Source organism: Halichoerus grypus, chromosome 7 (genome assembly GCF_964656455.1).
Source record: "Halichoerus grypus chromosome 7, mHalGry1.hap1.1, whole genome shotgun sequence".
Classification (NCBI taxonomy): domain Eukaryota; kingdom Metazoa; phylum Chordata; class Mammalia; order Carnivora; family Phocidae; genus Halichoerus; species Halichoerus grypus.
Genome location: NC_135718.1, coordinates 147,054,482 through 147,068,096, shown reverse-complemented (window position 1 = coordinate 147,068,096; position 13,615 = coordinate 147,054,482). Strand labels below are relative to the sequence as shown.

Below are 13,615 nucleotides of genomic sequence, written 5' to 3'. Positions count from 1 at the left end.
CTTCTGGAACACCATCCGCCCCACTATTCATCCCCATTAGCTGAGTCCTAGCTGGTCCTTCTCTGGGCACCTACATGTCACCTCTTCCTGATCCTCCCAGGGAGGTCTCTCTCTCTTTCTCATCTCCCCCTCTCCCTCTTCTCTGTGTGGCTGTCCATATCTCCTTCTCTCTCCCTGCTCTTGAAACTCCCACCCCCACCTCCCAGCGCTGAGTACCTCCCTGTTGTGGTCCACAACTAGCTTAGGCTTGTGACCCTTGGGTTTTCTCAACATGAAGCATATCCACAGATGAATATCATTGAACTTGCTGCTACTAAAAACCCATCCTTCATGCCCTTTGAAATTCCTGCTCTTTTCTCAATGTCTACTGAAGGCCTGGCCTAATTGTGATGAGGCAGGGACCTCGGTTTCTTTTGGGGGTGGGGGGCAGTGAGACTCATCATCCCACCTCTGTGGATCAAAGTCTTTTGCTTCGGAAGCTTTCTGTGTCACACGCCCCCCATCCCTGCCCCCCAGCAAAAGTCGGGACCTTTGCTTCTATGCTCTGGTGGTACATCCACTCTCCCTTGCCAAGCACACATCCCAGGTATAATTAAACAATTGTACAACTCTTTGCTTAACACCTGTCTCCTTCCACAGACAGAAAGCTCCGTGAGAGCAAGGCCCACATCTCTTTTATTCATCATTGAATCCTGGGACATGGCTGATAGGCAATGAATCGTTGGTGAATGGATGACTGGCTTTTATCACACTCTGTGCTGGATGACAGCTTTGTGTGCATAGTGTGTGTTTTACCCATCCTTCACTGTCGAAGAATACAGGTGATATAGGACACTCTTTGTACTCCCCAACACTTCCATCGTGCCTTGTTCCTAGCAGGTGCTCAAAAGAAAAAAAGAAAGAAAGAAAGAAAGAAAGAGAAGTTGTTGAATCTAATCCTCTACTGGGAAAGTAATCCAAAGCAGTGATGGTGAGTCAGTAACATCACATTTGATTCAAAAGCAGACACATTTAGTCCAATAAATCAACAAATGATTATTGAGCACCCAAAAGGCATAGAATGTTTTGTCTGTCTCTCTGTGTGCCTATCTGTCTGACAATGATAAGAGGGGTGTCTGTAGAGGGTCTGGTTTGAGTCCCAGCTTGGCCATTGGTACTGAGTGTCTGTATGACCTTGAACAGTCAGATTCCCTGAATGTCAGCTTCCAGTTTCTTCAGCCTTTAAAATGAGCACAAAATTCTTAGTTCACAGGAACACCGTGAGGATTGAAGGCAGGGATGTATTTGAAATCCTTTTGTAAAATGTGAAGTGTGATAACGTATATAATTATTACGAGTGCATGATGCAAAGAAAAGGCAATGAAAGGAGACAGGGCTGTGAGTCCCAGTCACCGTGTAAGCAGTGAGGTGTGATCCACGAGTGGGGCGTGAGGTCCAAGCTCTCTGAGCCTGTCTGTCCTGACCCCCTGACAGTCCCTAAGCCTCCCAAGACACAGGTTCATCACCTTCTCAAATGGGCTCCGAGGCGCCTGGCATCCTGGGAGGAGCAGGCTTACTAATAAAGAGATTGTCTTAATAACGTGAAGTACCGGGTGCCATGGTAACGGGCATTACATGATCTGGAGAAGAGGAGCAGCTTTTGATAAGAATAGGGAGCCTGCAGATGGGAAAAGGGGGGTGGGGATGCACACAGGATGGGGGTGGAGGAAATGCAAACATGGACAGACGCAGAGTAAGCACCAAAGGGAACGAACAAACAGTATTGGTGACGCCTGCCTCTCTGGGGAGCCTCTCCTGTCTGCACCCTGCCAGCAGCCATGTATCTTGCGTATCTCCAGATTTTCTGCTGCTACTGCAGTTGAGGATCCCCCAGGATACTTAACCTGGTAGCCCCCAGTGTTTTTTAAAGATAAAAGCACGTGCAAAAATTTGGGCAAAAGCAGGTTGTGAATTTACCAAAAAACTAGAAACACGGGTTTTATTGGTACTCACCGATGAACGACTTCAGGGGGTATTCTTGTAACTCGGGTTGGCGTGGCCTCTTGCTTGACGATGTTCTCCATGAGTCCGATCGATGTGGAGAACCAGGGTCTGTACACCGTGACTGGAAGGTCAATGCCAATGCTGATTTCCACACCATCAAACTTCATTACTCTATTAAAATATTGTCTGTCCATCTGAGGACACGCCACACAGCCCAGGAGGCTGCCAGGGCAAGGAAAAGCTCATTAGATGGAGCAAGGACAGGGACTCATGCCTGATGAGTCCTTGCGTGCTCCAGATGCTGGATTGGGTGCTTTATCCACATTACCTTCTGCCAGGGAGTCTTACTATCTTGGGGATAGTAAGACTGACCCCCAGCCAGCTGTGAGATCTTTGGCTTTTTTTTAAGACAAGAACTTCTGTTCACAGACATTTTTATGATTCTGTTATTAAAAGAGCTTCCGCTTCCAGTGGTCCCTAAGTGTCTCCTCCATAACCTTCATTTCCTTTTTCTTCCCTCCTGCTAGTTCATCAGTTAAAAGTGAGGTCCTGAGACAATCATCATGGTGAAGAGAGCCTGTTTCCTTCTGGGCTTTAGCTCTTTTGGCTTGGGTTCCTTCTGTAAAATAGTAGTTGCCTCAAGGGCAAATGGAGTGGCTATTTTTGTATTTATTGACTACATAGATGTTTTTACCATTGCCAGGACTAGTGGAGGTGGGTCTAACGAAGAGGAGGATTTATATTTGGAACTGAGAGAGTTCCCTACTACCAGGATGTGGGGTCCACTGGAATGTCATAGCACGGGTGGCTAAGAATATGACTTTTATGGGGATTTTTAAGGAAAACCAGACTCTTCTCTTCCTCTGTTCATGTAAGATCAACGTGATTGCCTGCAGGAAAAAGGAGGGACTGTCTATGATTCCTTTAAATATTTTATGTGAATTCAAAGGAGCTTTGGATTTTTTCAAAAATATTCTTTAGACCAGAATACGGCAAAATTCAAACAACGATTGACTCTAGGTCATGGAACTTTGAGGTGATTTTTATTTTCTTCTGCAAAACTCTCAATATTTTATGAGTTCCCTATTACATTTTCCTATTACCAATTACATTTACAATGAGAAAAATAATTAAAATATTTTTAAAATTTTAAACAAAATATTCTTTTTTCCTCTGAACTTGTTTGTTTTCTGCCATTGGTGCATCAGCAGTCACAGCCCCTTCCCTTCATACATTTTATTTCATAAGGCACATAGTTGAGGAAGAGCAAATCAAACAAACAAAAAAGCCTGGAATCCTTACCTCCCTGAAAAAGCCATAAGGTTGGAGCCAAAAACGAAGGTTTTACGAGCATCCCCTTGGCGCAGCCGCTCAGGGGCCCACCCACCTGAATCTCATCCCATTAATGAATCAGTCTCTTCAGCTATCCTTCCCCTCCCCTCGCCTCCACTTCCTCCCACCCGTGATCATTTAATTACCATCTGCTTTTCATGTCCCTCGAAAGTCACTGAAAAGATGAGCTATCAAGATTCTTGGACCATGAAAGCCCATCTTGCTCTTCTTCTATCCTGCTGATTTTCCATATGCCTTCATAGAGTAATGTGTGTGTCCTGTGAAATCAGAAGACCTGGGTTCAAATCCTGGCTCTGCTATTTATAGCACATTAGGAAATACACTTACCTTCTCTGTGCTTTCATGTTCTCATCTGTGAAATGTGAATGACAGTTGGGAATATGAGAGATTTGTGAAAAGATGAGAAAGCATGTGAAAACACAGGGCATAGTAGCTACTCACTAAACATTAGAAAACATCTGTTCTTATCTCGAGAGGACTGCTCAATTCTCCAACCAGCGCCTGGGGTTTATCAGCAGGCCCACTGGAGCCTTTTGGTCTTTCTCAAGTAGAACCTTCAGCAGTTTAACCCCAAGAGGTCAGGCTGACAGTGGCAATTTCCACAAGTCACAACTGTTGACAGACATTCTGTGATTATCTGGACTTGTGATGGAACTCAGCAACAGCACTGCAGGCCAGGTGTTGAGCCAGCTCTACCTGCCATGGAACATTAGAGCAGTTCTCTTTCCAAGGATTTGTATATTCCAGGAGATTCAATAAACATGGTTTGATCATCTCCCATATTCCAGCCACTGTGCTGGCCTAGGGGACAGAAAGAAGTATAGGAAATGGCTCCTGCCCTTCTCAAGCTCATAATCTAGTGAATAATTTTGATGTGGAAATCTGTATTATGCTATACTTCCCTTTAGCCACCACTCTCTCTTCCCCTTCCCGAATGTGCTGTCTGAGCACCCTCCCCACCCCCCACCGCCGTCAGTTTGCTCACCTTCCACTTGCTTCTCAGTCCACGTAGTCTGGCCTCCAGGGCCACCACTCTAATAAGACTGCTCTTTCCAAGGTCTTCAAAAACCTCTTTGTTTCAGATTTGAATTAATATGTTTTAGATACTGTTTATTTGACAATGGGACAGCATTCAACACTACTGACTGTTCTCTTCCCTTCTTAAGCATGATCCTTTGGCCTCCTTGGCACAATCCTTTCCAGATCCAAATATTCACAGGTCCTCCAGACATCTATGCCTGGATATCTCACAACCATCTCACACCTGCCATAACTTAACTAAACTCAGGATCTTGCCTCCAAATCTGCTTTTCATCCAGGGTCTTCCATCCCCAAATGGCATCTCTAGCCACCATGTTGCTCAAGCCAGAAATATAAGTCATCCATGAAACTACTTTCCCCCTTGCTCCTTTTACTTCATCCCCCACCCATTTCTGTCAGTTCTTCTCTTCATCTTTAATGTACCAAGTTTGATCTCCATCTTCTTTGGCCTAGACTACTACAAAAACCTCCTTTTCCCCCCACTTCCACTGTTACTGTCTCCATTCCATTAGCCACACAATAGCCAGATTTTTTTTTAACGTGGATTTGATCATATTACTCCTATGATTAAAATCCTTTAATGATTTATAATTGAACTGAGAAGTAACATCCTTTACCATAACTTGATCTTTAAGGTCCCCATGACCTGGACCCTGGCTACTTCTTTACCCTAAACGCATACACTCTTGAGCTCCATCTGTGTGTCATAGATGCCCAGCTGTCCTTTCAGTGCCTACAACATGCCACACCCTTTCCTGCCCCAGGGCCTTTAAACATGCTATCCTCGCTGCTTGGAAGGCTCTTATGCCAACTCTATCAGGCAACTCCAACCCATTTTCCAGGACCCAGTATAATTGTCACCTCCTCAGCAAATCCTTTCCTAAAACTCCAATCTAAATTAGATCTCCCCACTATACTCCTTCATAAGCCTTTTTCTCACCAAATCTTATCAAAATTTTACATTTACTTATCCCATTATATATATGATATTTGTATTGCTAGACTTCAACTAGCATGAGTGCAGGCATTTTGTCTATGACCTTAATTGTCTTCCACTGACGAAAGAGACCGGGTAAACAAACAGTCCTCCACAACCACAAAGGAAATTCATGCTGGCTTTAGAGATTAATAAACTTTCTCCTTCATTCAAAAAGATAGGAGTGGAATTCCAAAGACTACTAGGTATTTGAGAAAAATCAGCATCACAGAAGAATCTAGATGAAGAAATAAAACACCCCAGAGAAAACAAAACAGAAGAGACCTTTTAAATGATTCTAATTCCTGTGCTCAGAAAGATTCAGGGAGATAGTACGTGCATAAAACAAAAAGAGTTACTATAAAAATAAAACATCCAGAGAGCAAGAGATTGGAAATGACAAACACAGTGGCTAAAGAGAAAAGGTTGATAAAGCAACCGGAAGACAAATTCAAAAAGACCTCCAGACCATATAGATCATAAAGACAAAGAGATGGAAAATTTCAGACAAAAAGTTAAGAGACTTAAAGGATCAACCCAGTAGGTGGACCATCCATTTAATGAGCATTCCAGAAAGTGAGAATAGAGAAAATGACAAAACAAAGAAAGAATGACAAATGCCTAGAGCTTACAAAAAACACAGATTAGGCCCACCACTCATATATATATCCCAGTAAGAGCTTAGAAACACCAAAGATACATAAAAACCTAAACATTTAGAAAAAATAAAGCTGGTTATCTATAAAGCAATGTGTATCAGACTGTATGCTAAAGGTCAGAAATTTGACATCCACTGCAACCTTTTTATAATGATCATTTGGAAGCATACTCCAGCCAAACAAAGAGAAATCTGAGAGAGAGGAGAGCATGGGGCTCAGAAAGAGTTAAAGTAACCCTGAAGTGAAAGGAATTGAAATCCTATTGTGACAGTTCTCTAGGGGACCTAGAAAATAAGCAAGCACATTAGGAAAGGAGGACAGAGCCCTTTGAGAAGAATATCTTCAAGAGTCAAGGGCCCTCTCAAAATTCATGGCTCTGAAGGTAGTTACTATCAATACTTAATTGAATAAATGCTCACAGGATCATTGGCATATATTGACTGTGGAAAGGGAGCTGAGAAATTCTTTCACAGAAACAACAGAACACAGCTAAGGAGAGTGTGGATTTTGGAGTCAGGTCACCTGGGTTCAAGCCTTGCCTCTGTGACTCACCACCTTGAGAAATTGCTTAGTCTTGCTAAATCTCAGCCCCTTGTGTCTGAAATTGCAATGATGATTGGCCCTAGCTCATGGGGTTATTTTGGAGATGGACCAAGGTAACGTATATACAGTGCTTAGAATGCTGTGCTTAGCACTTCATACATGCTCCATAAAATGATAGCCATCGTTGTTTTATGGAGGCTGATCCTGAGGTGGAGAGAAACTAAGTGGTGTATACAAACAAGAACATGAAGCCCAGATCCAGTTCCTTCCCCAGGAGGCCACGGGAATTTCATGGTTCTTCTATGATTTGGGAAACCTGGAACATTGATTCTGGGAGCATTCTCCTTTGAATGGAAAAGTCTTAATAAGACAGTGTTAAAAAGATAAACTGAGGTACATTACATTTTTTTTTAGAGAGAGAGAGCACCCAAGAGTGGGGAGAGGGCAGAGGGAAAGGGAGAGAGAGAATCTTAAGCAGGTTCCATGCCTAACATGGAGCCCAACACAGGGCTCAATCTCACAACCCTAAGATCATGACCTGAGCTGAAATCAAGAGTCGGATGCCCAACCAACTGACCCATCCAGGGACCCCATTAAATTTTTGAAGAGTTTATTTGAGCAAACATCAGTTGGAATCCCCCAGTGCCAAGCCAAAAGTGGTTAGGGGCACCTAGTGGACAGGAACTAGAGGAGAGACTTTTATAGAGCAGATATATAAGCAAAGCAAGGAAATTATTTCATCTAAAGCTGAAGCCATGTCTTATTTAGGAAAGCCTCGTTGGCCGTTGTGATTGGCTGCTCTTAAATTTTGCTTTCTTGGATACAAGTACATTGATAGGAATTGACTCTGGCTTAGGTTTTGGTTTGCTTAGGTAGGCTACCAAGCCATTACAGCCACCTCAGTCAAATGGCCTCCATGTTTAATTCCTTCAATAAGAGAATTACATCTTTAGGGGCACCTGGCTGCCTTAGTCGAATAGGCATCTGCCTTTAGTTCAGGTCATGATCCCAGAGTCCTGGAATCGAGCCCCGCATCGGGCTCCCTGCTCAGTGGGGAGTTTGCTTCTCCTTCTGCCCCTCACCTCGTTCGTGCTCTCTCTCTCTCAAATAAATAAATAAAAATAAAATCTTTTTTAAAAAAGAGAGAATTACATCTTTCTATGGGTCTAATCACACTGCGTGGTTCTGAGGAAAATAATAATTAAATAATCATAACACAAATACTCATTGATTTTTAATCTATAAAATCAGCATCTACACCAAACACAGAGGACCTAATGATAGTTACGAAATAGAGTGTAAATATTTCAAACGAGCAATGGAAAAGTAAGAGAACAGCTGATAGACATCCAAACATGGAGGGAGGTGAATTTCTCATTTTGCAATGCAAAATCAAAAAGTCCTGTCTGAAGTTGAGATATCAAGAAAGATAATCTTTTGAAAATACAAATTTAAATATATTATTTAAAATGACACAGTGAAGAACAAAAAAAAAAACAAAATTAGAAGGAGAGTTACCGTTACTGCAAAATAGGTATATCCTTCCTCTCTTACAGTGAGAAATCAATAAATGCTATTTAAAATTGAAAAACCAAGAGAAAGGCATAAAAGCATTTAGATGGTTCAAGTCTGGAAATCACCTCCAGAAGAACTAGAGACTAGACACAGGGAGGGAAGGGAAGGAACATCTCTACTTTTCATTTTCTGTTGTCCTTTATTGCTTGAGGATTTCTTATTCTGTGCCTATACTACTTTAATTAATTAGTGAGTGAAGAACACGCCAAGCTACTAAACAGAACTTCTGGGTGAAGGGTGTCCTCCACAGAGCTCTGAGGTGAGACTTGTTGGAACTGAGCAGTCTTACAAGTAACCAGTGACCTCTGGAGCCATTCCAGAGTTCTCCCGACATGCGCACCACCCAGGAGTGTTCTTCTTACATCTGAAATACACATGTCCTACAAATCTGAGCTGATTGATGGCTGGCATTACAGGAGAATAGGGCCTATGGAGTTTCATCGGCCACAGCGAAAGAGAGACCCACTGCTGAAAGTGGCCATAAGCTAGAGATTCTAAAGCAATGGTGGGCTGGGTGGAAGCCATGACATAGTGGTCAGCATGGTAGGCCCTGGAACCAACGGCCTTATCTGGACTGACACTTACAAGCTATGTGACTTCAGACAACTGATGAAAATAATTAGACCCGTTCCCTGGGGCTTGCGTAGCTTAAGTGAGCTCATTTGCGTTAAGATGAGCTTTAGCTGTTATTATTATAAAGACATGCAGATTCTAGCCTCAGGGAGAACCTAATGTCAATGATGACTGTTTTAGAGATTCTGCTAGGTGATGATCCCCTATAGCTTTTCCCTTCCCTAGAGACACAACTTGATTTTAGCCTTGGGAAAGAGAATGCCAATTTGGGGAACAAGAAACTATCAAGACTAATGCTACTAATAAAAGTTAACATCTATCTGCCTGGGTGGCTCAGTGGGTTAAACGTCAAACTCTTGGTTTCAGCTCAGGTCTTGATCTCAGAGTTGTGAGTTCAAGCACTGCGTTGGGCTCCATGCTAGGTGCCTACTTAACAAAAAAGATATAAGTTAACATTTATCAAGCTGCATGTTTGCCATGCACCAGGAACTGTGCAAAGTTACACACTTCTTCTTAGCCCATCTTCACCATGAGGTGAGACAGACTTTATTATCTCTGTTCTTTTTTTTTTTTTTTTAAGATTTGTTTGTCAGAGGGAGAGAGAAAGCACAAAAGCAGGGGGAGCGGCAGGCAGAGGGAGAAGCAGGCTCCCCGCTGAGCAGGGAGCCCGATGCGGGACTCATTCCCAGGACCCTGGGATCATGACCTGAGCTGAAGGCAGACGCTTAACCAACTGAGTCACCCAGGCATCCCTATTATCTCTGATTTTTTTTTTTAATAGTGGTAAAACATAACAAAACTTAGCACGTTAACTATTTTTAAGCGCAGAGTCCAGTAGTGTTGAGTCCTGTTAAAAACAAGATGACAGGCTCAAAATGGAGTTGCTTATGCTAAACCCCACGTCACCAAATCCAGTCAACTCAATTACAGTTTCTGCTCTACTAGAGATGGAATTGTAAACCAGCCAATCAGGAATCTCCTGACCAGCAATGGGTAGGTGATCTGCCTTATAAAACCCCTGCCATCCTCTAAAGGGAAAGTAAACTTCTAATCACCCAGTATAACCTTCTAATCACCTAGTATAACCTCCTTGTTTCTGCTCCCTTCCAACTATAAAAGTCTTTCATTTCATAGCCCCTTCCTAGCTGCTGGATTGGGTGCCGCCTGATTCATCAATCACCAAAAAACCAAGAAGACCTTTAAAATCTACTCAGTTAAATTTTCACATTGTACATTCACATTGCTGTGCAACCAATCTCCAGAACTCTTTTCATCTTGCAAAACTGAAACTCTCTACCCATTAAACTACAACTCCTTTATGATCTCCATTTTGCAGAAAAGGAAACTCAGAGGAGTTACTATGTGAAGCCATGTGAAAATGCGGTTATCCAATCATTTTTAACCTATGAACAAATGGCAATTTGGAATAATTCCATTTAAGAGCCCAAGCCAGTTATTAGAAGAGCCAGATTTCCCAATATAGTCCACGGCGATAAGACCACTCCTGCAGGAAAGCGTGGGGACGGCACCCAGGCCACGGAACTAAGCCATGTGGGAGAAGAGAACCTACAAGAGACACATGGAAAGTGACATGGATATTTTTATGACATTAGAAACAGGCATTCAAATCATTCTAAATTATTCTAAGGCCGAACTATAGGGTGAATCCAGGTTTGCAATACCTGACACTGATTCACTTTGGAGGATCATTTTTTAATATATAAAATGTACAAATAGAGTATTTTCCATGTCTTCTCTTCTTCGGCTTCATCTCTTCATATGACTTTATAGATCTTTAGTCACCGTGGATGCCATCCTCAGAAGTGGCAAGGCTGTAGTGGGCTTTGCAGGTGGATCTTCATGAGCATGAAATGCATTGGGAGGCAGGGGAGTGGGGGAGTGAACTGCGCATCTATCACAGTGATGGGGAGCATTCATGCATTACCCTGAAGCAGAGACGGGGGAGGGGTGCACTCGGAGGCCGATGTCCTCCCATGGCTCAGACAATGGCCTCAGTGGGAACTCTATGGTTTTAATATTCACGTGCACCTCCCTTGGAAGCTCCACGCCCTCTGGAAGGTCCCTTTACCCATCGGTGTGTTTGATAAGTGGCTTTTCCCCTAACCCCTTCTTACCTGCCTGGCCTCACATTCTCTATGCCCTCTCTCTCTCATCACCTCTCAATACATCTCTGCTCCCTGAACACTTCAGCAGACTCAGGCTTCCTCTTATTATTACTTTCAGAAAATTCTGTAGGTGGAAAGAAATTTAATCGGTAATAATAAGGCTTTCTATTTTTAGAGCTCCTGCCTTCTGAGCAACCCGGAGGATGCCACAGTTATAACAGAATCAGTTAAAGGGTTGAAAGGGTCTTCCAAAGGTCTTCTCGAGAAGTCCCCTGCAGAGAGGCAAAACTTTCCTGAACCCCACCTTGGACAGGTGCTAGCCTCCTTTAGTCTGACCGTGGGGGTCAACTCAGTTCCATGTCTGGGAGTCTCGACCTCAGAACCTGCCCCCACCCCCAGCCAAGAACCCTTCTTTCCATCCCCTGCCCTGGTTCCCTTTCCCCAGAATGGTTGCAACGGACTCCAAATGTTCTCCCAGCTCTTAGCATCTCATCCGGCCAACATCTGCACCACTGATACAGTGATTTGTCTAAAATACAGCTCTGATCATACTTGGAGTGCAAGGTTAGATGTGCAGTGTTAGGGGAAGACAGTGGGGATGAGGATTAGGGACAGTGTCACAGGTTGGGACTCAGAAGATCAGAGGAGGTCACCAAAAAGATGAGGGGACGGAGATGTGTCAGGCAGAGGGCACAGCCAACGCAGAGCCTGGTAGTCAGAAGTACACGGAGCTGTGAGGCCCAGCAAGTGAGGCAGAGTGGCCTGAGTGGGGAGAGAAGCAGAGAGGAGCTCCCAGAATGGGAGCCGGGACTCTTTCCAGACGGCAGTGGGTTGCTGGGTGGTGGCAGTCACGGAGGAGGTCTTGGGCAGAGTTAAGTTGAAAGGCCCTGATCCCAAGAAGAGAGGAGGAGACAATATTGGGGAGGATGACATTAGGAAAGTGCATCATGGCCTCATCCTACCTCATTACTGGGGCTCCAAATTCCTTAAACCGGCCACCCCAGCCCCTACCACATACACATGTAGCAGCCCACGTCTCCCCTTCCGGAGTGCAAATAATCCTAGTCACCTGTTGTCATGTCTAAGCCTCAGGATAGAACAGAGGGTCTCAGATTTGGAGTCAAAGCCTGGTTTCAAGTCTACCACCTAAGGGTTTGCCCTCGCCATGGAGACTCACCCTCTTTAGTGCTAAAATGCCACAGAAACACCTCCCTCCAGGAGTGGATGGGAAATGATGTATGTGGAATACTTCGGACACACGGACAGTGCTCAGTCAATGCAGTTTTACTATAAATGTTGCTGTTTTCTATGTGATTCTCTCTCTATTGCCCCAGAGCACCCAGGATCTCTGTGTCCCCAAATTTGAGGCAGGTGTGTGTAGGCTCCAGCTAATGGCGCTTCTCCCTTTCCAGCAGGGCTTCCCTGGGTTCTCTGGGCTGAGTCGGATGAGGCTGACCCTCTCAGAGTGGATTAACGAGGACAGGGGTGTGTGTGTGTGTGTGTGTGTGTGTGTGTGTGTGTGTGTGTGTGTGTGTGTGTGTGTACAGGTACATCTGTGTCTGTCAGTTCTGCGGAGAGTAAAGGGGGGAGAGAGAGGGATCAAAAAGGCAAATGAATGTAAGACATGGACCTGAGTCCAGCAAGAATGGGGTTAAAGCAGATGAGCAGCAGGAGGTCTAAGGGGAGGGGTCAGGGTCCCCCTTGCTCAGTCCTTGACAGAGATGGGTTGGGTGCCATGGAGGGTGGACATGGCAGACTGCCACACCTTCTTGGCTCACAGTCCCACTCAGGCCACTCAGGCCAGGGTGAAGTCCTTCCCCTGCTGTGCTACCTCGAAGCTGGGGGAATCTAAGAGATTCTCCAGGGCTCGGGGCTGGGCTGAGATGGCAGGGAGTGGGTAACTCCACCAGCTTCAGGGATCCACCGAGGGTTTCCGTGCTTCTTCTGAGGACAGGCTCTGTGACCACATGCTTTTCCGTGACATCACTGTCAGTGACCTTTGGGGGCCAGCAGGGTGGGGTCCGAGGGGATGGGTACAGGCCATGATTCTTTGGTGGTCACAAAGATTGGGATTGTGAGCTGCCCAGAGCTAGAGAGCAGTCTCAATGGGCACAATGTTTCTTGCTGGACGGGGAATGGCTTCCCTGCCCTGGGATATGCCCAGGACTATAGTGGACCTGTTGTCTTTGCTCCTTCGCTATATTAAAAAGCACATTGTTGAGCACAGAGGCTGTGTGTGTATGTGTGTGTCTGTGTGCATGCACACACACACATATACAGAAGTGTAAAGAGTCGCAGAAAATTGCATTTTGCTTTTAGAACAAATGATGATGATGTGAAGTGGAAAACTTGCAGCCCAGCCAGCAGAGAGAATTGTGTTTTTGCTTTTTAGAAGCCTCGGGAAGAAGAGGAGGAAGGAGGAGGAGGGGTGGGGGTAAGACTGCGCTGATGTTTCCAGAACACCAGATAGCGCTGGAAGAGATCAATATGCCCAATGAGTCCAAAGCTGATTACAGAAAACACAGCCAACTGCCCTGTGTTCACTTAAAGTAATAGCCTTAAACACTCAACAGAGATAACTTAATGACCTTATTGATTTGGGATTTCAGCCCCCTCCCCGCAACAGACAACACACATGAACACTATTACAGACCCATATGTGGTATTTCTTGTTTGTTTGTTTGCTTTGCTTCTTTTCAAAAACTAATGTAATTGGCATGACCTGCTCCACCAGCTTGGAAAATAAAGCCATACCTGTTTTTTATACGTGCATTCATCACTCAGCA

General features: G+C 44.5%; 1 protein-coding gene and 1 long non-coding RNA gene across 2 annotated transcripts in view; one reads left to right on the top strand and one right to left on the bottom strand.

The window, feature by feature from the left end:
* The window catches only part of MGST3 (microsomal glutathione S-transferase 3), a 203,524-nt gene that overhangs the window by 21,734 nt on the left and 168,175 nt on the right, over window positions 1-13,615 (top strand). The gene's annotated exons all lie outside the window — the stretch shown is intronic.
* The window catches only part of LOC118549305 (uncharacterized), a 165,899-nt gene that overhangs the window by 5,828 nt on the left and 146,456 nt on the right, over window positions 1-13,615 (bottom strand). The window contains exons 10-12 of the long non-coding RNA XR_013449973.1: window positions 3,462-3,593; window positions 1,993-2,205; window positions 796-872 (exon numbers count right to left, since the gene is read on the bottom strand). This is a non-coding gene — a long non-coding RNA (uncharacterized LOC118549305). The remainder of the gene's footprint in view (window positions 1-795; window positions 873-1,992; window positions 2,206-3,461; window positions 3,594-13,615) is intronic.